The 26,665-nt window shown below is 31.3% G+C and overlaps 1 pseudogene; it reads left to right on the forward strand.

The window, feature by feature from the left end:
- The window catches only part of LOC139890430 (glycerol kinase-like), a 194,473-nt pseudogene that overhangs the window by 150,182 nt on the left and 17,626 nt on the right, over positions 1-26,665 (forward strand).

The raw sequence follows: 26,665 nt of genomic DNA on the forward strand, positions 1-26,665 counted from the left end.
AGGCACGAACACGTTTAACATCATCTTTTCGACTAAGGGCATCGACAACTACGTTTTCCTTGCCAGGATGATATTCCATCTTACAGTCATAATCGTTCAATAACTCGAGCCATCGGCTTTGCCTCATATTCAGCTGTTTTTGATCAAAGATGTGTCGAAGACTTTTATGGTCAGTGTACACCGTAAACTGGGTACCATATAGATAATGTCTCCATATCTTTAATGCAAATACCATGGCACCTAACTCAAGGTCGTGTGTGGTATAGTTCTCCTCGTGTTTCTTCAACTGTCTAGATGCGTAGGCAATAACCTTTTCACGTTGTATTAAAACACAACCAAAGCCTTGCTTTGAGGCATCGCAGTAAACAACAATTTCGTCGGTACCTTCTGGTAAAGATAGAATCGGGGTTGTGGTCAATTTCTCCTTCAGAATCTTGAAAGCAGATTCCTGTTCTTCGGACCACTCAAATTTCTTCCCTTTTTGAGTTAGCTTTGTGAGAGGTTTAGCAAGGAGGGAAAAATCTTTTATGAATCTCCGATAGTAACCGGAAAGTCCCAAAAATTAACGAATATGCTTCGCAGTCTTTGGTATCTACTAATATCAAGATGATCGTTTTTCTTCTTGCATTTGGGTTTTTGAGCAGATAGCTAGAGAGTTTTCTTTGAATCACATTCTATTCCATACGTCATGATATTGGAATTTTTCTATGAATTACCGTAATATAATCACGTTGACCACCGTCTTTATATTTCACTAATTCATATTTTCATTCCAAGGTCACTTCATAAGGTCAGGATATGGTAAATGATGATTTCTAATATAGTGTATTAAGGATAGCAGCAATCTTAGCTGGATCGACAACATGTCGGTTTTAAGCCAAAACTTGCACTTGGAAAAGTTTGCGTAGAGTTGTTCTTCTTCTTAAGAATGAATTTGCAAATGTTGCTCATGTTCTTTCTCACTCTTGGAGCAGATCAAAACGTCATCCATGAAAATAGTTACGAACTTGTCGAGTCATGGTTGGCTAGTTTTAAGTTGCAGTCTTTATAAACTTGGTCAACTTTCATACCTTTGAAAGTTATGGAAGTTGTGAAAGTTATGAAATGGACGTGGTCAAATGAGAAAGTTATGAGACATCGTGGTAAGAGTTGGTGCAGTTGGACGAACCATGATTCTTCACTACATAAGGGTGTATAGAAGTTTGATAAATCTGATAGGTCATAAGTTTGAAGAATTTTTAAGCGGGATAAAGATGAATATGATATGAACGAAACACTTTATATTATTAAGAACGATGCATTAAACAAGCCTTTTTATTACACAATTCGGAAATAGAAATAGTTTAAGGCATATCCTTTACATAGATAAGAAATTTGGAAAAATAAATTAGGAAATATTAAGATTGAAGTAGTCTTCATGTCTCTTCTTCTCGTCCTCAACCTTCTTCATAAACTTCTCAACTTTCTCATTCTTCGCCTTTTGTTTCTCATGCAGGAATTCGAGATTATCATAAAGATTAGAAACACCATTATTGATTACATGGTACTTGTGGTCCCTTATAGAAAGTTGATTATTCACGCCGTTTTCCTCCATCTTCAATCTAAGGTCAACATCTTCTCTTAGGTAGGAGAGAGATTGCTTCCCCCATCGGGTATTTCTATCACCTTCATACTTCACCAACTTTATCTCTTTCTTTAGTTCAGCATTTTCCTCCATGAGCTTCTTGATCGCTAGGTCATTTTCCTTCATTTGAACATCGATCCTTGCAATATGGAGAATTAGGTCATCGGTAGTTTTTCGCAGATTCATGAGCTCGTAATTGGCATCAACTTCATCGTAGGAAGGAGATCGGGATCTTTTCTTTGACGGCCCAGTTTCTTCAAGACATTTCCTCTTGTCTTTATTCCTCGGGGTTGGATAGTATTCAGGAGACCCATGTAACTTTAGAGTAGTATTTGGGCTATAATTTGGTGAAGGAGGACCACCAAAGCCATAAGGTGGACTTTGGACTGGTCTTTTTGTAGAAGACCTTACAGTATCTTTTTCGGTTGGCTTGAAAAGATTCATTTTGGTCGTTTGATGATAATTAGACATCCTAACATTAGGAAGGAGATTTTGATCAGTTTTAGGATAGGATTGTAAGGCATATGTTTTAAGATTACAAGGCAATCCTAAGTGCTTTAAAGTCTAAGGCAGGAAATGTTATAGTTTCCTAGATTGCTAAGGCACCCTAGCTAACAAATAAGGCATACATAAAAATGCAATCTTGGTTCTCTATAACAGCCTGGTTATGCTCTGATACCAATCTATAACGTTCTCCCAATAGGGTCTAGAAGGAACGCCACTAATATCAAAACATAACAACATATTATAATAAACGAGAACAATACTAAATGATGAATTTAACTTTAATGAGTACGCAGCGGAAAATGAAATGTCGTTCATAACCCGACCTTAACCATAAGGACGAATACAATAACATATGATTTCATCGCGAGGTATTGACCTCTATATGCGACATTTTTCAAAAACTGCATTCGTTTTTACAATACAAACCATAGCTTTTATTACAAATACAAGGTTTAAACAACTTAATAATGATTATCGTTTAGCGATAATCTTAGACTTACAAACTTTACATGTGATAATAACAATACGACCTCCAACATATTTTACATTACAAATCCTCCGATATGCAGTTTTATTTTTGACACAAATATGCATACTCAAGATCTTGCTTAAATTCAACATGTTGCAGCGGAAGCTTTTAGTTATCACCTGAGAATAAACATGCTTAAAACGTCAACATAAAGTTAGTGAGATATAGGTTTAATGCCGGCAGCGTTATAAATATAGACCACAAGATTTCATATATAAACGTTTTAATAAAAATATTCTAAGTTGTTGAGCACTTGATAACCATACTTAACATTTAATCAACGTCGCATATTTCCTTTATTATGAAATCTTACTACACCGTACCAAGTGTAGTTACCGAAACGAAGTACTGTGCAACCGTTGAATACTGGTCGTCCAGTCCGGTTGGGGTTGTCAGGCCCGATAGATCTATCAACAGGATTCGCGTTTACAATACCTCATGTAAATAATAGTTACCAAGTTACAGGGAAGTATGCCAGTGGTACAACTCAACGTAGAATATATATTTTTAATCACTTGTGTCCATAACGTAAATCATAAAATGCATGTATTCTCATCCCGAAATATTTAGAGTTTAAAAGTGGGACTATATACTCACCTTTTCCTTGAAGGTATTTAACTCGACTTGGTCTCCGATAGATATCACGAACCTAACCATATATATAATATATCAACATATTTTCTTTTCAAGTAATCGTTACATATATATATATATATATATATATATATATATATATATATATATATATATATATATATATATATATATATATATATATATATATATATATATATATATATACTTATAATACTTTTAATATTTTCTTAGTCCGTAGTTAGCAGTCTGTTGTTAATGGTCCATAATTAGTTGCTCAATAAAATAAATAAAGACCCCATCGTATTCGTATTGATCAGAATTAATCTCGACCCATGGTACCATGTTGTCAAATGACGTGTTGCGTACATAAAGTACCGTGTTGTCAGATGACGTGTTGCGTACAATCATGAGGTCTTATGATTAATCTTCTCGTGTTGTTTACGGGTGGTCCTGGAATATATAAAATCAAATCATAATTAAATATATATTAAATATTATGTTAATTAGCCAAGATATGATTAATCCGATTTTGTCATAATATGATATATTACAGGTTTTGAAGTGTTTTAAAAATCAAATTAGAAGGATCTATTTAGTTTGCGAACAAGTTTGAAATCATTCAAACTATGTTCTTGTTGTTAAAAATTTTATAACACAAAATAAGATAGCTATATAAATATGAATCGAATAAGATTATGAATAAGGTTACTACCTCAAGTTACTTGGATAAAGCTACTGGAAAAGATAGAAAATAATCTTGATCAAACTTTCTTATGATGATTATAGGTTGTTCATGAAGCTAGTTCTTCATGAGTATTTGCTGAGATTGTGAAGAACACTTAGAGTTCCTAAGAGTGTGTTTTTGTTTGGTTAGAGAAAGATGGTTGTAAGAATGAAATGAAAAACCAAGGTGATGGTGATACTTATAGGACAGTCTGGTTGTTGAGGGAACAAGGACAAATTATTGTGTTGAATTTTTGAGAAATAATGTATGCTAGCTTACAAATAAGATTCCCTCTTATCTAGGGCAGATCTAAAGCTGATAAGGATATTGATTTGATGTGTATTTACCAATAGTAAATACGTATGGATGATGGGTATGATACGGTAAAAGAAGCTCAAAATCGGGCTTTTATTTTGGGTCCAACCGGGCCAAAAATAAAATTTTAAGACATTTTTAATAAAGCAATGTTAGCCCAAAAAAAAAATTTCCAAGCTGACCTGGCAGCTCGACCCCAGCCAGGGGCTCTGCCCCTTGGACCCCGCCAGGGGTTGCCACCCCTTGGACCCCGCTTATCCCGAACTCCCGTCATAATCAAGATAAGTTCAAACAAATGTGCACTCCACACTTCCCCAAACTTGTTCGATATTTATCAAGATTATTTTGGTTACAAATTAATCCCATTATACTTAAATCATATTGGTGACATAAATCACAACACATTATAGATTGTAAGTATATATGTCAAAGAACGTTACATATAGTTATCGTTTTGAAAACTTAAGTTAGTGGTCTCAAAGTATACTTATAACTCATTGTTGTTAGTTCACAATGAAATGTTAAACCATCCTTAAATCATGTTAAATATGTATAGATATGTACATATACATAATCGTATAATTATCGTGTGTTATATAGTTCGTGATATCATCGGTCAAATTGGACGGTCAAACGTTGTGTAAAACTCTTTTCAAAAATATAAGTCTCAACAGTTTGGATTGCTTATCATGTTGGTAAGGTTTAATTTATGTAAATATTAATCTCATAAGTATAGAACGATCGGAAAATTCCTGGTCGTTACATAATAAATGCGATATCTCTTGATCCTATGTCCAAGTAGCATCACATAAGCAGTAAGTATAAGAGCTTGAATCAAACAGCACCTGAGACAAAACATGCTAAAGTGTCAACCAAAAAGGTTGAGTGAAGTTCATAGGTTTAACAAAAAGTTTGACCGTTGTTTTAGACCACAAGATTTAGTTTGTAAAGTTGATCTCCCGCAGGATCAAAAAGTTATGCCAATGCGTGATATTTAGACTAAACGTTCAAGTTTGCCCCATGACAAGTTGTGTCTGTCCTTGTCGGTTTAATTTCATTATTAAGTAATACAATGACTTAGTCAAATGTATCGGGGACGTTACTCCCGATAGGCCTACCCCCAATAATTAAGCATGCAGCAGCAATTAAAAATATCACTGTAGGGACTTAGTTGGACATAGCCGGGTATATCATAGTTTAACAGTTTGGTACTTGTGTCTAAAGTGTAAAAAGTAAAAACAGCATGTGTCTCACCCCAAGTAAAAGTAAGTAAGTTTGCTAGCAATTAAAGAGGGGCTATGAATTCACCTTAAATAGCAGTTGAAGTATTCCACGCAAGAAGGAAAGTAAAGCAAGTAAGTGATCTGGATATCAACCTAGAGGTATAACGTTTGATTAGTTAATGTCTAACTGACATAAAGTATGTTTATTAATATAGCAACTATATTGACAGTGACGGTTTTCGAGAAAAGTTCATATTTCTCAAAAGTTTCTATTTTTGGAAACTTACTATTTATGGAAAGCTTCCACTTATAGTAAGCTTCTAGTTTAAGAATGTTCGGATTATAATTCTTAACAAAGATGTTGTACAATATCGCCCAAACTTCGTTGCTAACATGCAAGTCACTCGAATGATCTATTGTTACCGAGTGGCCCAGGATCTCTTGACCAGAATCTAAGTCTTGACATTCGAGATCCACAAGCGTCCCATAATGGTAACAAGGATCACCCTAGGCCACAAGTAGCGGTGATGTTTGTAGTCTTTGTACGCTATCTTTAATTATAACCTTCACATTAGGTGCGTATATACATATATATTCATTAATTTGATTTTAATTATAATTCCTATATATTAATTCATAAAAATACTTTTATAATTTTTAGTAACATATATTACTAATTATAACATGTTATTTATTTTATTTTTAATTGCATATAATTTATAACATTATTTACATATTTCGGTAAAAAAAAATAATAAACCGAAGTAAAAAGTAAAAAGTAAATAGTAAAAAGTAAAAAGTAAAAAATAAAAAGTAAGAAAAGAATACTTACTAGTAGTAATTCTTCAAAGAGAGAATGAGAGAAATTTTTGGTGTGAGTTTGAATGAGAAATTAGGGATATTTATACTTGAAAAAATTAGATAAAAAGAATAAAATAATTAAAAGAAAAAGAAATATTTTAATTCTTAATGGAATTTTAAAATTCAAAAGTATTAAATGTTAGGTCATGGGATAATGCACAAAATAAAATAATAAAAGTAGTTTTTCCATTATAATTTTTAATTAAAAAGTAATTTATTTATTTATTTAATTTTTTTATTTAATTTCATTTATTTTAAGGATTTTATATATATATATATAAATAAACAATTTGATTTAATGTTTTTCCAAGAATATTTGTCAATAATATTTTTATTATTTTTTATTATTTTTTATTTAATTAATAAATATAAATTTTGCATAAAAATAATAAATAATTCGGTATTTTGTATTTTTAATAATAATTATGATTTTAATTATTAAACTATAGTTTTAGTAAGTTTGTAAATATTATTACATTTATATATAATTGGATTTATTATATAGTTAAATATATAATACATTAACTAAATAATAAAAGTGATACAAAGTTTATATACTTAGTTAAATTATGTCAAATTATATAAATTAATAATATATTATTTATTTAAGCGTACATTGTTGACTAAAAATTACTATTCGGTCAATATTTAATTGTATATAACAACCCTTAATACTTATAGTCAGACAGATAACCCTATGGTTAATTTTGTAAATTTAGAAGTCGAAAAGTGAGGGTTGTTACACCCATTTCCCCCCAAAAAGTACTTCCCTCTTGATTAAATCACTATATATATATATATATATATATATATATATATATATATATATATATATATATATATATATATATGGATAAAATGAGAACTTTTTTTGTGTGAGAACCATGAGAACTCAAAAATACACTGAAATTCGAGCAAAAAAGAGAAATTCGAGCAAAAAAGGAAAATTCGAGCAAAAAAGGGACACGGGCGAACAAAAAAATAGCAATTCGAGCAAAAAATGGGACAAGGGTGAACAAAAAATTGATACTCGAACAAAAAAAAAGAAATTCGAGCAAAAAAAAAAAGGAAAGGGCGAGCGTTTTTTTGTATTAGAACAAAAATTGTTGAATTAGAACATAAAAGTTTGAATTAGAACCAAAAAAAAGAAGGGCGAGCAATTTTTGAGCTATTAGAACAATTCTACAATTTTAGATGCATTTGCTTTGTTTCTACAATTTTTGTAGAACGACATGTTCTACACTCGTTCTACACTCGTTTCTACATCGATTTTCTTCAAATTAAATTTAGGCTTTAGATTTTAGGGTTTAGGGTTTAGATTTTAGGGTTTAGATTGAGTTTTTTACACGAACGGTTTAGCGTTTAGGGTTTAGGGTTGAGGGTTTACTGAGTAAACCCGAAAACCTTATACCCTAAACCCTAAACCCTAAACTCTAAATCGGGCTAAATTAAAAAAAAATCGATTTTGATGTAGAGTAGGTGCAATTCGAACAAATTTGGAGAAAATCGAACAAATCATGATCAATTCGAACAATTATGTGTTCTATATTTTGGTTAATTCGAGAAAAATTGATGAAATTAGAACAGAATTAGAGAAAATTCGAACTTGTTCTACATTTGTGTTCTACATTTATTTGTAGAACTTTTGTTCTACAAAATAAAGATGCATCTCAATTTTGTTCTAATACTTAAAAATTGTTCGCCTTGTTTTTTTTTGTTCTAATACCTCCAATTTTGTTCTAATACATCCAATTTTGTTCACCCTTGTTTTATTTTTGTTCTAATACCTCTAATTTTGTTCTAATACATTCAAATTTGTTCGCCGTTGTTTTTTTGTTCTAATTAGGGTTCCTAGAGTTCTCACACATGTTGAATTCTCAGGGGATCCTCTCCATATATATATATATATATATATATATATATATATATATATATATATATATATATATATATATATATATATATATATATATATATATATATATATACTATTTTATTATTTATTATGATATGATTTTTTTTTATATTCATATGTCATGGTAAAACTTGTGAATTTCAAAAAATTGGCCAAGCGCATGCATCGTGCCGAACCTATCGTGTACTCGTGTAACAATCAATCCTTTATATACTACTAGTGAAATGACCCGTGAAATTACGGGTTTGTTTAAACGAAACAATTTAATGATATGTATTAGGTCTTAAGTGAATGTAAATACTAAAGTCATTTATTTTAATGACTCGTTTGACTAAGAAACTTGTCGTTGTTTTTACAAATATATAGAGACATGTATTTTCGCATACATATGTAACGTAATTAATTTCGTAAAAAGAATCCATATTTAAATATTAATAATATAATAATTATAATTATTATATTAAAAGTAAATAATAATAATAAAGTTCGATCAAAGTTGAGTGTTTATATTTTTAATAATAATAATAATTATTAGTAATAATAAATGTCTTTTAATTTTTTTAAAAAATTAAAATATAATTATTATATAAAAGTTGTACAATATGCTTTAAAATTTGGGTATGGTGTAGAAGATTTTACAATTTATGAGAGATTAGTATTTTCTTTTATAAAAGATTTCATATTATTTATTAATTAAATTAATATAAAATTATGACATCATCATTATGAAAATTAAAAGGTAATTAGTTTAATGATAATATCACTATTTTAGAGCTTTATAACTATATGACTACTAATGAAATGACCCGTGGAAATACGGGTTTGTTTAAATGAAACAGTTTAATGATATGTTTTAGGTATTAAGTGAATGTAAATGTTAAAGTCATTTAGTTTATTGCCCAGTGGAACCACAGATTTCAACTAAGAAACTTGTCGTTGATTTTACAAACATAAAGTTCGTTCAAAGTTGAATATTTATATTTATATTTTTAATAATAATAATAACTATTAATAATAATAAATGTCTTTTAAATTTTTTTAGAAAAATAAAATTACAATTTAGGAGAGATTAATATTTTCTTTTATAAAAGATTTTGTATTAATTTTTTAATTAAATATAACTATGACATCATCATTATGAAAAGTAAAAAGTAATTTAGCTTAATGGTTTATTAGACTATATAGAAGATTAGAGACTATTTTTTTGTCTTTTTGATGAAAATTCCCGTAAAGTTTCATACGGTGTCGTTTGGTATCATCATGCATGGATCAATTGCTTTCTATTTGGTTTTTCTCTTCCAAATCACATGTCATTGGTCAATTGTTTCCAAACTTTTTTTAAAACTTTCTCTTTCTCTTTAATATATATTTATTTTGAATTTTTACCTTTTCATTTAACAAATTGCACTAAAACTTAATACATGTAATATAATTCTAAGCTACTGAAAAAGTGTGAAATGTATATAACGAGACCACGAATTTCTGCAAACGATTTCCCACCGCAATGAATGAGTCACATGTGCTACTGAAACAGTATTTAAATTATCCAGGAAAATCTTTTTTCAACAACGCGCACACATTTCTAAACTCCTCGTTTGACAATCAAGACTTCTCAGATCCTAAAATCAAATACGCATTTAAAAGTCAAATTCACTTGTGCTCTTTGTATACTCCGTATATAGTATCGACATCGTGTTGCTTAACGAAAGGTGTGTGACATCATGTGTGGTGGTTCTGTTGCACGTGACCATCTTCTAATAACAACTCTCGCTATAATCAACGTTAATTCAATCGGGGTTAAGTGTACTTTCGCCATTACTCTTATATATTAGAACCCACAATTTATGTCGTTTCAGTTATATAGGTATGTCGTTTTTGGCATCATTTCACACCTTAATTTTTTATTTAGGCTGAGGTTTTGGAGTACTATATGCGTCCTCTTTTTCAAGTATATATCAAAATGAAATTTGTTGAATATTTAGTAAACTGAATGTGCAGGCTGACTTGTTGGCCAACCCAGTGGTGAGACCCGCAGACATAGAGTCAACAGCACTCGGTGTAGCGTATGTAGCCACCCTAGGTGTAAGAGATTGGACAGAAGAAGAGATATTTGCAAATTTATGTTTCAGTTATAAAGGTGTGTCGTTTTTAACATCATTACTTTAATTTTTTAGTTAGGCAACAAATGAGGTTTTAGGGTATTATATGCGTCCTCCTTTTCATGTATACATCAAAATGAAGTTTGTTGAATATTTAGTAAACTGAATGTGCAGGCTGACTTGTTGGGCAACCCAGTGGTGAGACCCGCAGACATAGAGTCGACAACACTTGGTGCAGCGTATGCAGCCGGTTTAGGTGTAAGAGTTTGGACAGAAGAAGAGATATTTGCAAATGGGGAGAGAATGAAGAAAGATGCTACTTTAAATCCCGCTTTGACCGATGAATTAAGCACAAAGAACGATGAATTTAGTTATGCAAGTTAAGATAAAACTTAGATGTTTAATAATGTCTATATATATATATATATATATATATATATATATATATATATATATATATATATATATATATATATATAAACAAACTTGTGATTTTATATCTTTAATTCTGATTTAAAAAAAAATCTGGTATCAATTTTCATTGTGTAGATTAGGAATTTTTTTTTACAGGCTTGTTAACATACATATGATGTATGTTAACAGCTGTTCATACATCATGTATAATAATAATAAAAAATAAAAAAAATGATTAATGATTAATGAAAAACTATGTTTAGGTTTAGTAATTAGGGTTAGAAATTACTGTTTAGGGGTTTAGATTTAGGGTTTGGATTGAGTTTTTAACACTAAAGGTTTAGAGTATAGGGGTTAGGGTTTAGTCCTTAAACCCAAAATACTAAACCTTAACCTCTAAACCCTAAATCGGGCTAAATTTATAAATAAAAAAAACACCACAACACGTTAACATACAACAACTGTATAATAAGCACGATATGACGCTCCTGGTGACATTGTTTCCTCCCAGAGATATACTAACCTTTTTAGTCTTGATAGATTCTTGCAACCTGTAGTAGTATAATATTAATGAATCGTAAGAGAAAATTATAGGTCTGTAGTTACAGAAGTGTACTTAGCTGCTCGATTTAATTCAAAATTTTTATCTTTTCAATTATCCAACAAATAATTGTGCCTATCAATCGTACCGAAGGGCCATTGATCTAGTGGTTTCGAGGGGGGCCTTCCAACCATGAGGTTGAGGTTTCAAGTCATGGGATGGGACAATTGTATATATGTGTGGTAGTGGTTGATTGTGTGAATTGCCTTAAAAAAATTGAGGGGGTGTTTACCTTGAATAATTTGGATCCTAGTAGAAGTAGAACTAGACTAGACCTGGCAAACGGGTGAGGTTGGGTCTGTTGAACACAGGTCCCTTTAAAAAATTAAAATTAGAATACTAGCACGAAGAAAGTTATGCTTATTGTGTTTTTTTAGTGCAAGAAATAAAAGAAGCAATATAAACACAAATGACTACATTGGTACTTCTGTTTTATCAAACTGATTACAATATGTGAGAACTTAAATACTAAAGCTACCACTTAGCCCACTAACAAATTAAACCTAAAAAAACGGTATTCTCACAGTTTCATTTCTCACTAACATGAAACTCGGTCCAACTCATACCTATTCCAAGCACCTAGCAAACTTATTAATTAAAATATACATAGCAACACTAACTTCTAGTCAAACCTTAACATATAAAAATGCAACGTAATTTTACCATACATATTAAATACTTAATGTATCAAACTTAATAATTCTAAACTTCTTGGCATGTAACGACTCAAACATGCACCCATACAAACTCAAGAAACATTAAACCCATTAACTCAATACGATACAAACCGTTTATCTCCAACAATCACCCCCTTAATCGGTTTATCAATAGTATTTGTTCATCACACTTGTAACATCTACGCGGCTCTCCCGGACACGTTCTAACAGCATCTCGACTCACCCGGACACCTGACCTCTTCACCTATCACGTCCATAGTCATCTCGGTTTGAACAACCATAGCCACAATGCATACACTAATGTGTGATTTCCCCTGAACAATAAACAACTCCGTTCCGATCAAATTTGTTCCAAGAGCCTTTTACACCGCCCAAGAAAATAAGCCGAACACGCTGTACTATTTTCTTGTACCTCCACCGGTTAGTCTCCTATCACAAACAAATTTTAACAACTCCAATCAACGCCCTTGACATCTTCAACTTTTCTGATCACTGCTCCAAGAAACTCTTCACACCACCCAAGAAAACAAACCCTGGCCACGAGCTATCACGATTTCTTGTCCCCGGTCTAGTTTCTTCTCACGAGCAACACGACCTAGTTGAAGCTACACCTTAGCTCTTGATATCAATTGTTGGAACACAGGTCCCTTTAAAAAATTAAAATTAGAATACTAGCACGAAGAAAGTTGTGTTTATTGTGTTTATTTTAGTGCAAGAAATAAAAGAAGCAATATAAACACAAATGACTACATTGGTACTTCTGTTTTATCAAACTGATTACAATATGTGGGAACTTAAATACTAAAGCTACCACTTAGCCCACTAACAAATTAAACCTAAAGAAACGGTATTCTCACACGTTTCATTTCCCACTAAAATGAACTCGGTCCAACTCATATACTGATGTGTCGAAACGAGACCTTTATTTATGAACGGATTTGAGTTGTTTTGTTACACGAATTGATTTATTGTATATGTGGTATTTTATTGATTTTAGGTTGATTTCACACATATATATAGGCAACTAGTCCTATCCGTGTAGTTTAGTTTTATAGGTAAATCCGATTCGTTCCACAGGGAGATGGAGTGTTTAATGGTTTTTAATAGTCTTTGATGTCAAACTTAATTAAAGGGGGTTTTAGATTAGGAATATATAGTATAACAGTAAAAGAAAATAACTTAAACTAATTTACAAAATAAAATTACAAGATTACACTAATTAACTTAAAAGGGAATCTAATTGAAATTATACTAATTATGATGCGACAATTATATTACTAGATGGTAATTAGTAAAATAGTAATTTTTAATAAAACTATATGTTTAGAATTTTGTTTTAAGCAATTATTATATAAACTTATTTAAATTAACTAAATGACATTTTTAATAAAACAAATACAAATTAAAAGGAAATTAATTAATTAACTAATTATAAACTAGTTACAATTTATAAACTTATAATAATTAATACTAATTTTAAGATTAAAACATTTATTAAGGTATTTTATAATAAGTAAAACTAATTAACTTAATTAAAATAACTAATAACCTAAATATATATAATTAAATAATTAAAACCCTAAATTTAACCCTAGCTGTACTGTAGCCGCGTCAGAGCCTTACACGATTCGTGTGACCATACACGATTCGTGTATGAGTAAAAAGATGTGACAAACAGAACTGTTACGAAAATTAACTATTTTTATGTATTTTTTTATATTTTAAAATAATACATCGTAAATAATAATGATAATACTTTTATAAGAAATATAAATGAGGTAAATGGGAGTGTTTACTTAATTGTGTCACCCCTAGGTCCATGGATTGTTTTAAGTTTTACGCCCTATTAAAATGTTCTAGTATCAAACTTTACATTTTTCTCTCGAATAAACATAAGGTTACAACTTAACTAAATAAAATCTAATTTTCATCGGATTCTTTTTAGAAAGCTACTATTCCCTAAGTATTTAAATTGAGACCTAGCCTAGTTTTGACCTTCGCCAATACCCAAATTATAACGGTTTCCCTTTTTATAATTTCACCTTCATATAATTTATTGATATCACCCAAACCACCGAAGTTTATTTCTAAATTGGTGTCAATAACTTATCCATAAATTCGTCTAGATCATTTTTAATGTTGAAGCTTAATTTATGTAAATAAATATAACTTTTGTTATTTAAATTTAATAAATTAAGTGGCAAGGGTTAAATACCTAATTACATAAAAATGGTTCTTTTAACTAGGCTCAATATTAAAAATACTAAAGTTACATTTTAACTTTTACTAATGGTAACAATCCATTTCACTAGGGGCTCTACATTTAAGCAAACACTAGGGAAATTTAGCTATCCATTACACTAAGGTAGACATAAAAATATAGATATGCAAACATAATAACAACGCTAATTTTAACAGAGTAAACTTACTAAAATCTCTTCACTTGCATTAACTTCAAACGGTAGAAAAATTACAATAATAACACCCCTTTCACGCGTACAATAACACCCTTAATCACGGACAATACACCCTTAATATTTGAAACTATCCTAATCTTCAAACTTGAAATTAATATTGAACAATACTAAAAACTAGATGAAATGATACGGAGTACTTTGAAATTTATGAAAATAGTGAGAATATTAATTTCTATATTGTATCTTCATATGTGTCTGTGTGTAATTTGCATCCTCACTAGTACTCCGTATTTAACATTCATAATTGGTGTAGTATTCATAATTGGTGTAGTAGGTAAAGTTGGTCAAAAAGCCCCATTTTCTGTAGCACTAGGCAAAAGAATAGATTTTTAAATACAAAAGCAGCCGTCCCACTTTCATTTGGAATCTGATTCTGGTTGAAAGATTACACGATTCGTGTAGTTGTACACGTTTCGTGTAAGTACAATTCTTTGAGGTTGTAGATTTTTGAGTTACGGACGTCTGGACACCTGATTCGCCTTTTTTCGAGTCCGTATGATTTAGTTATGATTTTTCTCGTGCAGGCGCGCTGATTTCGTGATTTCGATCATTTTGACTTGTAGTCTTGAGGCGCGATGTTGTAGTCTTTTGTTGCTCATTAGAAATCTTCATTTTATCTTCATTTTGATCTTTATTGAAAATCCATAATAACATTTCATTCGACGCTTTGGACATTTTTACCAATTACAAACCGAAAACTACTCGAATACACATAAAAATCATAACATTTTGGATTGATATTGCGACGAAGTATATGTATATTTATAGCAATATCAAATTACCCCACACTTGAACGTTGCTTGTCCTCAAGCAATTACATCTTTTAACAGAATTAGAACATTATATATTTTTCTTTATCGAACATTTAGATCACACAATACACACTACACGAAATGAAACACACGCTATATGAAATATATTACACAACACAGTATTTATTGGATCACACGCACACCACACGAAACGAAATTCTGACAACAGAAACAAACATGAAACTCGTGATTAGGGTTTAAAAATTTGGATCCTTAGGGAAAATTGGACCTTGTGAAAACGTTTTATGATTTTATAAAATGTCATGCTAGTTTTTACACTAGACACGTTTTCCGGTTTTAACCTCAAATTCCGGTTGAGGGTAACTGAAAACCGAAGTCTCAGTCGGCGATTAGCAAGCTATTCGCCCCCATGATTGTAGTATCATGGAACTTGAAGCCAAATGTCCAAAAATAGTTTTACACAAATATAATTCATAAAATAGCATAAGTTTTAGAACAAAATTATATCTTGTCCAAATATCATCGGTGAACCATGAGTTTACACACCTCAATTTGTTATGGCATATGTATGTTGACCGCGGTCAAACATAGATGCAGTTGATCTTTACGGAGATCATCCATCTGGGGATTAGATTCATTAGTCTTAAAAGCTAATTTGCAATGTGCCCCCCCATTGTACGAGACAGATCCATCTCATGGTTAGGATAAGTCTGACCACCAAAAACCCTGTTTGATGCTGAGGTTAGGTGGATTTCCAGCCGATTTTAGGGATGACTTTTCAAGATTTTTCGTCAACCTACAGCTGTTCTGGACTACATCTTCTAACAAAAGTTAGCAAGTGTGTCAATTTGAAAGACTTTACTTCCTTACGGGATGGACTTGATTCATCCTCTATTACTCGTCATAATGGAATATTCAGGTTTATACGTTCCAAAGCAATGATATCTGCAATAACTTGAAAGAAACATGTGATAAATGGTTCTCAACATAAGGTTTTCAAAATTCTTGTTATAAATGGTTTTCTTTTATAAGTTTTAAAATAATAAACTTATGTATTTTTAATGTATGGAGACAACAATTTCGGTTTTTACACCTGATCTTTAATTGCTCGTAGTTACCTTAAAAATTGATTAGATACATTTGTTTAAAAATTTTCAAATTTTCATAAAAACCAATAACTTATTAGTTCTCGAGAATTTATATATCTCCACCCCACACTTAAGATTATGTAATGCCCTCATTACATAAAATCAGATAATAATTTATAAATTTGAGAGGACAAAAAGTGTAGAATATTTGGAACTTCCTTTGTTAATCGATTTGGATTTTCTTAAATTGTTTTACCTATGATTGTATCCAATTTTTGTATCACAATGTATTTCGATATTTCGTTTCCTCTAATTGCATTTTCTTCTGTACCTGTCAAAACCATGTTAAAAACACACAAAATATGGGGTTGTACTTCAATCGTACAACACATTTTTACCCCACACTATATTTTCTTGCTAAAATAAAAAATAAAAACATAATAAGTTTCAATACACACCAAAAAATTATGTTATTACAAACTAAAAATTTTTTTTTACTTTTTTTCATTTTATATTTTTTTATATAACTTATAATCAATTAAATTTAAAATATCTTTTATAAATTTATATTTGTAACGGAAATTCGGTTGTTATACCTGATCTTAATCCGTTTATAAATTTTTAAATTCAATTTATAAAATTCAATTCATTAAAAGTTAAAGTTTTAATATTTTTCGAAAACAAATTTAAAATAAAATAAAAACACTCTATTTTTGTGTTAAAAAGATTAACATTTTTAAATTTTAAAACAAGTATATGAGAAATACAAATAAAAAGGAATTTAAAATAAAAACGAGACACACGAATGGGACTATTTACAATTTGTGAAGTTTATTAGCGAGTCGTTCACGCGACTCCACCCTAATTTTAACTAACGTCGGGGTGATAAACATCACCCTTCTTTACTCCAATAGAACCATTACTGCAACCATTCTTACCACTAATTTTTGATAATAACCAAGAGTCCGAAAATCTTGACTCTTCAACCAGTTTTTTCAACTTATATTTCTCAAGTTTTGATAGGTTTGAAATCAATCTCTCTCTCAAATGTTTATCTTTTTTCGACATAGCATTTCTAATCCTACCATATAACTTCTTCATGGTTTTCTCAACAACACTATCATTGGGCGGTTTACTATCTAGTTTCTCCTCATCACCCTCCCCACACTTAGCTTGTTGACTAATGGGTTTGACATTGTCAACAATATTCACTGAAACTATCGGTGTGGGTGGTGGGTTCATACTAAACTCAGTTTGATAGGTTGCACTCTTGCCTCTATCCTTCAAAACTAGTTTTCCTGTTTTCCAATCTGTTAAAGCACATGCAGTTGCTAAGAATGGTCTACCTAAAATAATAGGTACAAACTTATCTTTCTTCATGTCTACAACTACAAAGTCAGCTAGAAACTCAAGTTCACCTGTTTTTACTACTAAGTTTTCAGCAATCCCTATAGGTTTATTAACCGACTGATCAATGAATCTAATGCCTGAATTGGTGGGTTTAAGTTCACCTAAGTTCAAATGCGAGTAAATGGAATAAGGCATGAGATTTATACTTGCACCTGAGTCAGCTAATGATCTAAGAATTTCAGATTCATTAAGCTTACAAGGTACTATGAACGGTCCAGGATCACCTAACTTAGGTGGCAATTCATTCTTTTTCACAATAGCAGCACATTCTGCTTTAAGAAACGCAGATGATGCCTGCTCACACACTCCTTCTTTTGCCATTAAATCATTCAAGAATTTCCCATAGTTTGGCATACCTGCAACAACATCAACCAAAGGTACATTTACACAGATATTATCCGTATTTAAAGGCTTACAATGATTCTCCTTTGGTTTTTCGGATGCAAGTGCTTGTGGGTATGGAATGGGTTCTTTATAGTCTTCCACTTTAGGTGCTTGCTTCACCGTATCTTCCGCTTCTTCTTTGATCATCTTCAAATCATCATCAACCCTAAATTCGGAAGGCTCGGTGGTTTCAATTTTCTGCACTTCCGCATGATTTCCCGACATCAACCTCATCAAATAATCACCATACTCGGGAGTTATGTCACCAACTCGGATCTCTTCATCTTCACATGTTATACTTTTCACACTTTCAACTCGGGTATCATCCATCTCTTGATAAGGAGTGTAATCCGCCATATTGGATAAATCAGAAAATATAAACTCATCACACTCTTCATCATCATCTTCACACCCAAGAGTAAAAATAGGACTATGCTCCGGTGTTTTGAAACTTTCTTCATCCTCACAGAAACTATAAATAGCATTCACTTGTGAATATGCTGGGGCTTGAGGATCATTCTTCTTTAGTATAAACGGAGGGTTACTTGCAATTGGTGGTCTCTCTGCTAGTAACTGTGAGATCCTTCCAACATCTCTTTCTAAAATCTGAATCGTGGCTTGTTGATTTCGAATTTGCTGAGTTTGGAGCTCTGCATTTTGCTCGTGCTTAACCATAAAATCTCTTAAGAGATCTTCTAAACCAGATTTCCTCTCAGGTTGAGGTTGCATAATTGCTAATGGTTGTGGTTGATTGAATGCTAGTGGTTGTGGTTGATTGTGTTGGAAATTATTTTGATAATTTCGTTGAGGTTGATTTCGGTTATTATAACCTGGTGGCGGATTTCTTTGACTTTGATTTGGGAAATTCCGGTTATTTTGGTAACCTGAATTTCCTCCTTGATAGTTATTATTCTGATAGTTATTATTATTAGATCCTGAAGGTCCTCCTACTTGATAGCTGTTTATAGGAGGATATTTTCGATTGTTTGCTTCTATAGCTGGAAAATCGCTAAAGTTCATTTCACCTTTTCGTAAGTAACCTAAGAAATTTGCTTGTTCTTCCATTGTACTTTGATCACAATCTCTAGTAAGATGGGGACCTTGGCACAGTTCACATCCTACTCTGATAGCATGCATTTCCTTGGTTACTTTCTCGATTTGCCTTGCTTGATTTGCTATTTGAACTTTTAAAGAAGCAATTTCATCATTGCTTTCAATACTAGCAACATTTGATGATCTAGAAAATTCTATTTCTTGATGCCAATTATGAGAATGGGAAGCTAAATCAGCAATGATTGTGTGAGCGTCTTCAGGTGTTTTCTTCATGATCGAACCTCCGGCTGCAACATCTATATCTTTTCTAGTTGCCACATTGACTCCTTTATAGAATATTTGGACCTTTTGGAATGTATTCAACCCGTGTTGAGGACATATTCGAAGCATTTTATTGAATCGGGTCCAAGCTTCATAAAGAGTTTCATTAGGCTTTTGTTTAAAGTGATTTATGTCACTTTGTAATTTTGCTGCTTTTGAAGCAGGAAAGAATTCTGACAAAAATTTATCCATCATATCATTCCAGTTTTCAATATAACCTTCTGGTAATGAGTCTAGCCAATCTCTTGCATCATCTTTTAAGGACCATGGAAAGATTTTTAAACATGCAACTTCATCGGTGACATCTTTGATTTTGAAAAGCTTGCAAATGCTTACAAACTTACGAAGATGCTCGTTAGCATCCTCATTTGGGGCTCCACCGAATTGACATGTATTAGTTACCATGTGTAAAAATTGACCTTTTATTTCAAAGCCATCAGTCATCGGTGGTTGGATGATTGCGTGGCCTTGACCTTTTCTTGTGGCCTTCATTAATGCTTCCATCGTTAGGTTTGTATCAGCCATTTCTTCTTCTTCTTTAATAATTGGCTCTATGATTGGTTGAATTATTGGTTCAGAGTCGGATTCTAAGGAAAGTGACTCTAAATTTTTAGCAAGAGTTTCTACGTCTTGAGCTCTTAAGTGTTCGTGGAATTTTCTTTCGGGTTCAGGATGTGAGGGAGTTAATTCAGCGTTGGAGGAACGTAAGTTCATACATTAATTTCTATTATGAGATCACTTCACTAAAGGTTTATCTAGGGTTACCTACTTGTTTCTCTTTTTTTTTTTTAGTGTTTTTCGGTGTTTTAAAATTACTAGTACTTCCTATTTCTTTTTGTTGTTTTTGTCCTTTATTAATTCTTTGAGGTTCCGGATTAAGTTTAACGAGTTTAGGATTGAACGGATCATACAATTTGGGAAATTGTACAAAGAATTAAAGGATTTATTCAAAAACTTTGAACTTTCTTGGAAATGAATTTCCTCGAGAGGATCGAATAACATAAAAACAATGATAAAAACCCTTAAACAAACAGATTTTCCTTCTGATTTTGCCCACGTTTTGAATAGCCAAAAGATGCAGCATAGGGGCAGGATCCTTCTATTGACCAATAAAATAGGTGATCCAACAACCCGGTCCACGTACAAATCCAACTATTACTACGAACCAGAAAAATTATCTATTTATTTACTGCCAACTCCCCGGCAGCGGCGCCAAAAAGTTGATGTGTCGAAACGAGACCTTTATTTATGAACGGATTTGAGTTGTTTTGTTACACGAATTGATTTATTGTATATGTGGTATTTTATTGATTTTAGGTTGATTTCACACATATATATAGGCAACTAGTCCTATCCGTGTAGTTTAGTTTTATAGGTAAATCCGATTCGTTCCACAGGGAGATGGAGTGTTTAATGGTTTTTAATAGTCTTTGATGTCAAACTTAATTAAAGGGGGTTTTAGATTAGGAATATATAGTATAACAGTAAAAGAAAATAACTTAAACTAATTTACAAAATAAAATTACAAGATTACACTAATTAACTTAAAAGGGAATCTAATTGAAATTATACTAATTATGATGCGACAATTATATTACTAGATGGTAATTAGTAAAATAGTAATTTTTAATAAAACTATATGTTTAGAATTTTGTTTTAAGCAATTATTATATAAACTTATTTAAATTAACTAAATGACATTTTTAATAAAACTAATACAAATTAAAAGGAAATTAATTAATTAACTAATTATAAACTAGTTACAATTTATAAACTTATAATAATTAATACTAATTTTAAGATTAAAACATTTATTAAGGTATTTTATAATAAGTAAAACTAATTAACTTAATTAAAATAACTAATAACCTAAATATATATAATTAAATAATTAAAATCCTAAATTTAACCCTAGCTGTACTGTAGCCGCGTCAGAGCCTTACACGATTCGTGTGACCATACACGATTCGTGTATGAGTAAAAAGATGTGACAAACAGAACTGTTACGAAAATTAACTATTTTTATGTATTTTTTTATATTTTAAAATAATACATCGTAAATAATAATGATAATACTTTTATAAGAAATATAAATGAGGTAAATGGGAGTGTTTACTTAATTGTGTCACCCCTAGGTCCATGGATTGTTTTAAGTTTTACGCCCTATTAAAATGTTCTAGTATCAAACTTTACATTTTTCTCTCGAATAAACATAAGGTTACAACTTAACTAAATAAAATCTAATTTTCATCGGATTCTTTTTAGAAAGCTACTATTCCCTAAGTATTTAAATTGAGACCTAGCCTAGTTTTGACCTTCGCCAATACCCAAATTATAACGGTTTCCCTTTTTATAATTTCACCTTCATATAATTTATTGATATCACCCAAACCACCGAAGTTTATTTCTAAATTGGTGTCAATAACTTATCCATAAATTCGTCTAGATCATTTTTAATGTTGAAGCTTAATTTATGTAAATAAATATAACTTTCGTTATTTAAATTTAATAAATTAAGTGGCAAGGGTTAAATACCTAATTACATAAAAATGGTTCTTTTAACTAGGCTCAATATTAAAAATACTAAAGTTACATTTTAACTTTTACTAATGGTAACAATCCATTTCACTAGGGGCTCTACATTTAAGCAAACACTAGGGAAATTTAGCTATCCATTACACTAAGGTAGACATAAAAATATAGATATGCAAACATAATAACAACGCTAATTTTAACAGAGTAAACTTACTAAAATCTCTTCACTTGCATTAACTTCAAACGGTAGAAAAATTACAATAATAACACCCCTTTCACGCGTACAATAACACCCTTAATCACGGACAATACACCCTTAATATTTGAAACTATCCTAATCTTCAAACTTGAAATTAATATTGAACAATACTAAAAACTAGATGAAATGATACGGAGTACTTTGAAATTTATGAAAATAGTGAGAATATTAATTTCTATATTGTATCTTCATATGTGTCTGTGTGTAATTTGCATCCTCACTAGTACTCCGTATTTAACATTCATAATTGGTGTAGTATTCATAATTGGTGTAGTAGGTAAAGTTGGTCAAAAAGCCCCATTTTCTGTAGCACTAGGCAAAAGAATAGATTTTTAAATACAAAAACAGCCGTCCCACTTTTATTTGGAATCTGATTCTGGTTGAAAGATTACACGATTCGTGTAGTTGTACACGTTTCGTGTAAGTACAATTCTTTGAGGTTGTAGATTTTTGAGTTACGGACGTCTGGACACCTGATTCGCCTTTTTTCGAGTCCGTATGATTTAGTTATGATTTTTCTCGTGCAGGCGCGCTGATTTCGTGATTTCGATCATTTTGACTTGTAGTCTTGAGGCGCGATGTTGTAGTCTTTTGTTGCTCATTAGAAATCTTCATTTTATCTTCATTTTGATCTTTATTGAAAATCCATAATAACATTTCATTCGACGCTTTGGACATTTTTACCAATTACAAACCGAAAACTACTCGAATACACATAAAAATCATAACATTTTGGATTGATATTGCGACGAAGTATATGTATATTTATAGCAATATCATATACCTATTCCAAGCACCTACCAAACTTATTAATTAAAATATACATAGCAACACTAACTTCTAGTCAAACCTTAACATATAAAAATGCAACGTAATTTTACCATACATATTAAATACTTAATGTATCAAACTTAATAATTCTAAACTTCTTGGCATGTAACGACTCAAACATGCACCCATACAAACTCAAGAAACATTAAACCCATTAACTCAATACGATACAAACCGTTTATCTCCAACAATCACCCCCTTAATCGGTTTATCAATAGTATTTGTTCATCACACTTGTAACATCTACGCGGCTCTCCCGGACACGTTCTAACAGCATCTCGACTCACCCGGACACCTGACCTCTTCACCTATCACGTCCATAGTCATCTCGGTTTGAACAACCATAGCCACAATGCATACACTAATGTGTGATTTCCCCTGAACAATAAACAACTCCGTTCCGATCAAATTTGTTCCAAGAGCCTTTTACACCGCCCAAGAAAATAAGCCGAACACGCTGTACTATTTTCTTGTACCTCCACCGGTTAGTCTCCTATCACAAACAAATTTTAACAACTCCAATCAACGCCCTTGACATCTTCAACTTTTCTGATCACTGCTCCAAGAAACTCTTCACACCACCCAAGAAAACAAACCCTGGCCACGAGCTATCACGATTTCTTGTCCCCGGTCTAGTTTCTTCTCACGAGCAACACGACCTAGTTGAAGCTACACCTTAGCTCTTGATATCAATTGTTGGAACACAGGTCCCTTTAAAAAATTAAAATTAGAATACTAGCACGAAGAAAGTTGTGTTTATTGTGTTTATTTTAGTGCAAGAAATAAAAGAAGCAATATAAACACAAATGACTACATTGGTACTTCTGTTTTATCAAACTGATTACAATATGTGGGAACTTAAATACTAAAGCTACCACTTAGCCCACTAACAAATTAAACCTAAAGAAACGGTATTCTCACACGTTTCATTTCCCACTAAAATGAACTCGGTCCAACTCATATACCTATTCCAAGCACCTACCAAACTTATTAATTAAAATATACATAGCAACACTAACTTCTAGTCAAACCTTAACATATAAAAATGCAACGTAATTTTACCATACATATTAAATACTTAATGTATCAAAATAATTCTAAACTTCTTGGCATGTAACGACTCAAACATGCACCCATACAAACTCAAGAAACATTAAACCCATTAACTCAATACGATACAAACCGATTATCTCCAACAGGGTCGGTTTGGATAACGGGTTTGGGTTTAAATGGTTCATGGGTCAAACGGGTAAAAAAAATTAAACGGGTCCAAATGTGTCAGGTCGGGTCAGTTTGGGTAAGGGCTAGAAACAGGTCGTGGGTCAAACGGGTAAAACGGGTCATATACTTTTACACTTGATTTTTTGCATTTATTATATTATTTAAGTTATTATTATATATTATATATTATTTATAATTTATAATTATATCATGTATAAGAACATATTAATATACATAATACATGATATAACCATGAATACTTACATAAATGTTGACGGACGAAACCTGCTATGGTCGACCCATTTGACCCATTCAAAAGACCCATTAGACCTCTCTATTTATTGAGCTTTAGAATTTGATACCCATATATATATATATATATATATATATATATATATATATATATATATATATATATATATATATATATATATACGTATTTTTAAATTTTGTATAGGACCCAATAGGTTGGAGGAAAACCCATTGGAACTTTTTTTATGTTTTGATTTAAATTGCCGAGTCTAATTTTTCTCAAGACCCAATTGAGCCGAAAGCTTGACCCAATTGACCCAAATTTGAGAGTATGGGTCTCAATTGCCAAGTATCTGTAGAACTTAAATCCAGCTTCTCCAGATTAGTCTAATGGGTAAAGTCTGTATTGAAAAAGAACACGTTGATTCATTTAATAAATCAAACTAAAACTCCAAACATTTACAAAGAAAGAGAATGTCTATGAAGCCACGTTTGCAGAGTACGTCGATAACAACAAAGAAAAAACTAAAAGCAAAGTGTATATAGGAAAGATATACCTTGGGCTTGAAATGATTCACAGAAGAAAAAGGATTGTGACTAAGATGTAAGACTTGCAGTGATGAAAGAGCATTTAAAGATGTTATTACGCTTTCATTGAAACTATTATACACAAGATCTAAAACTTTCAACTTCTTAAACGTAGATCTCTCTTCAAAACCTACAATCCAAATTCTCATTGTCAACATACATAATTAAATAACTTATTGGTACTAACTAAAGTCATTTACTGACATTTTTCTGTCTTATTTATCGGGGTCCTTGGGGAGTATGTTAAATTATTAGAAAATGACGATAATTACCTTGCACTAAGAAAGTACCATGATAATTTTTGTAGCTGGCATTCAATACCTCCAAATTTTCAAAAGCTGCAAACTCTACAATATATGTGTAAAAAGGGTATGTATAAGCCTCTTGATAACATTTATGCAATTATGCATGTACATATGCTATAAGGGTGAAAAAGATACCCTGAGCAGGAAAGTTTCCTTCCAAATAATTGCCACTAAGATCAAAAACTTTGAGTGAAGTTAGCGCATCCAAAGAAGGAAATATCCCATTTGTAATAAAATTCCACGCGAGGTCCAGTATTTCTAGGTTTTTCAAAGTCGACAACTTTTCAAATCCTGGAACAAGAAAGTTATATCGTTGTTTCAATAAGTTAACTTTCTAAATATGTTTTCTAATAACAGAAAGTTGAACGGCTTGTAATCGGCGTATGTATCTTTGATTGTCGAACATTTTGGCCGATCAACTTATAGGCACACTTAAATCAAAAATTATTCCAACACATTTGGTTTACATAAATTGAAGATAGTGTACTTATTATACTAACATTTAATATCAGCCAAAATACTGTTCACTCGTTTTTTAAAATCAATACATGAAGGTAAATTTCCAAAATCTAGATCGAAGCAGTAAAACAGTAAATGAATCAAATCTATATAAGGAAAATGAAATGTAAGAGATAAGAAAAGAGAAAATATCTAAAACATATGTCAACTAAACGAATATATTAGGTTAATTTACTCGATAATTGTATTGTATTAATGTATGTATTATTTAATCTTGTAATTGATTAAGACCCTAATATATGGGTGTTATGACCATCAGAAAAGGTATTTATTATATTTTGATGATAAATATATTAAGGTTAATCACATTACATTACATATGAATTAATTAAAACTAAAATATGTATCATCATAACTTATGTTAAATTAGACAATGATGCATATGATACCTGTGCTCACAGTTCCATTATCCAGACAATCCCGTGACAAGTTGAGACTTCTCAGCTCTTTGAAATGAAAAAAAAGAGACATGTTTAATGACCAAATGCTTTCTCTTTCGTAATATACTTTTCCCACGATGTTTCCAAATAACAAGTTTATTACATGCCCAGTAGTTTTGTTGC

The sequence above is a fragment of the Rutidosis leptorrhynchoides genome, chromosome 2 (assembly GCF_046630445.1).
Source record: "Rutidosis leptorrhynchoides isolate AG116_Rl617_1_P2 chromosome 2, CSIRO_AGI_Rlap_v1, whole genome shotgun sequence".
In the NCBI taxonomy this organism is placed as follows: Eukaryota; Viridiplantae; Streptophyta; class Magnoliopsida; order Asterales; family Asteraceae; genus Rutidosis; species Rutidosis leptorrhynchoides.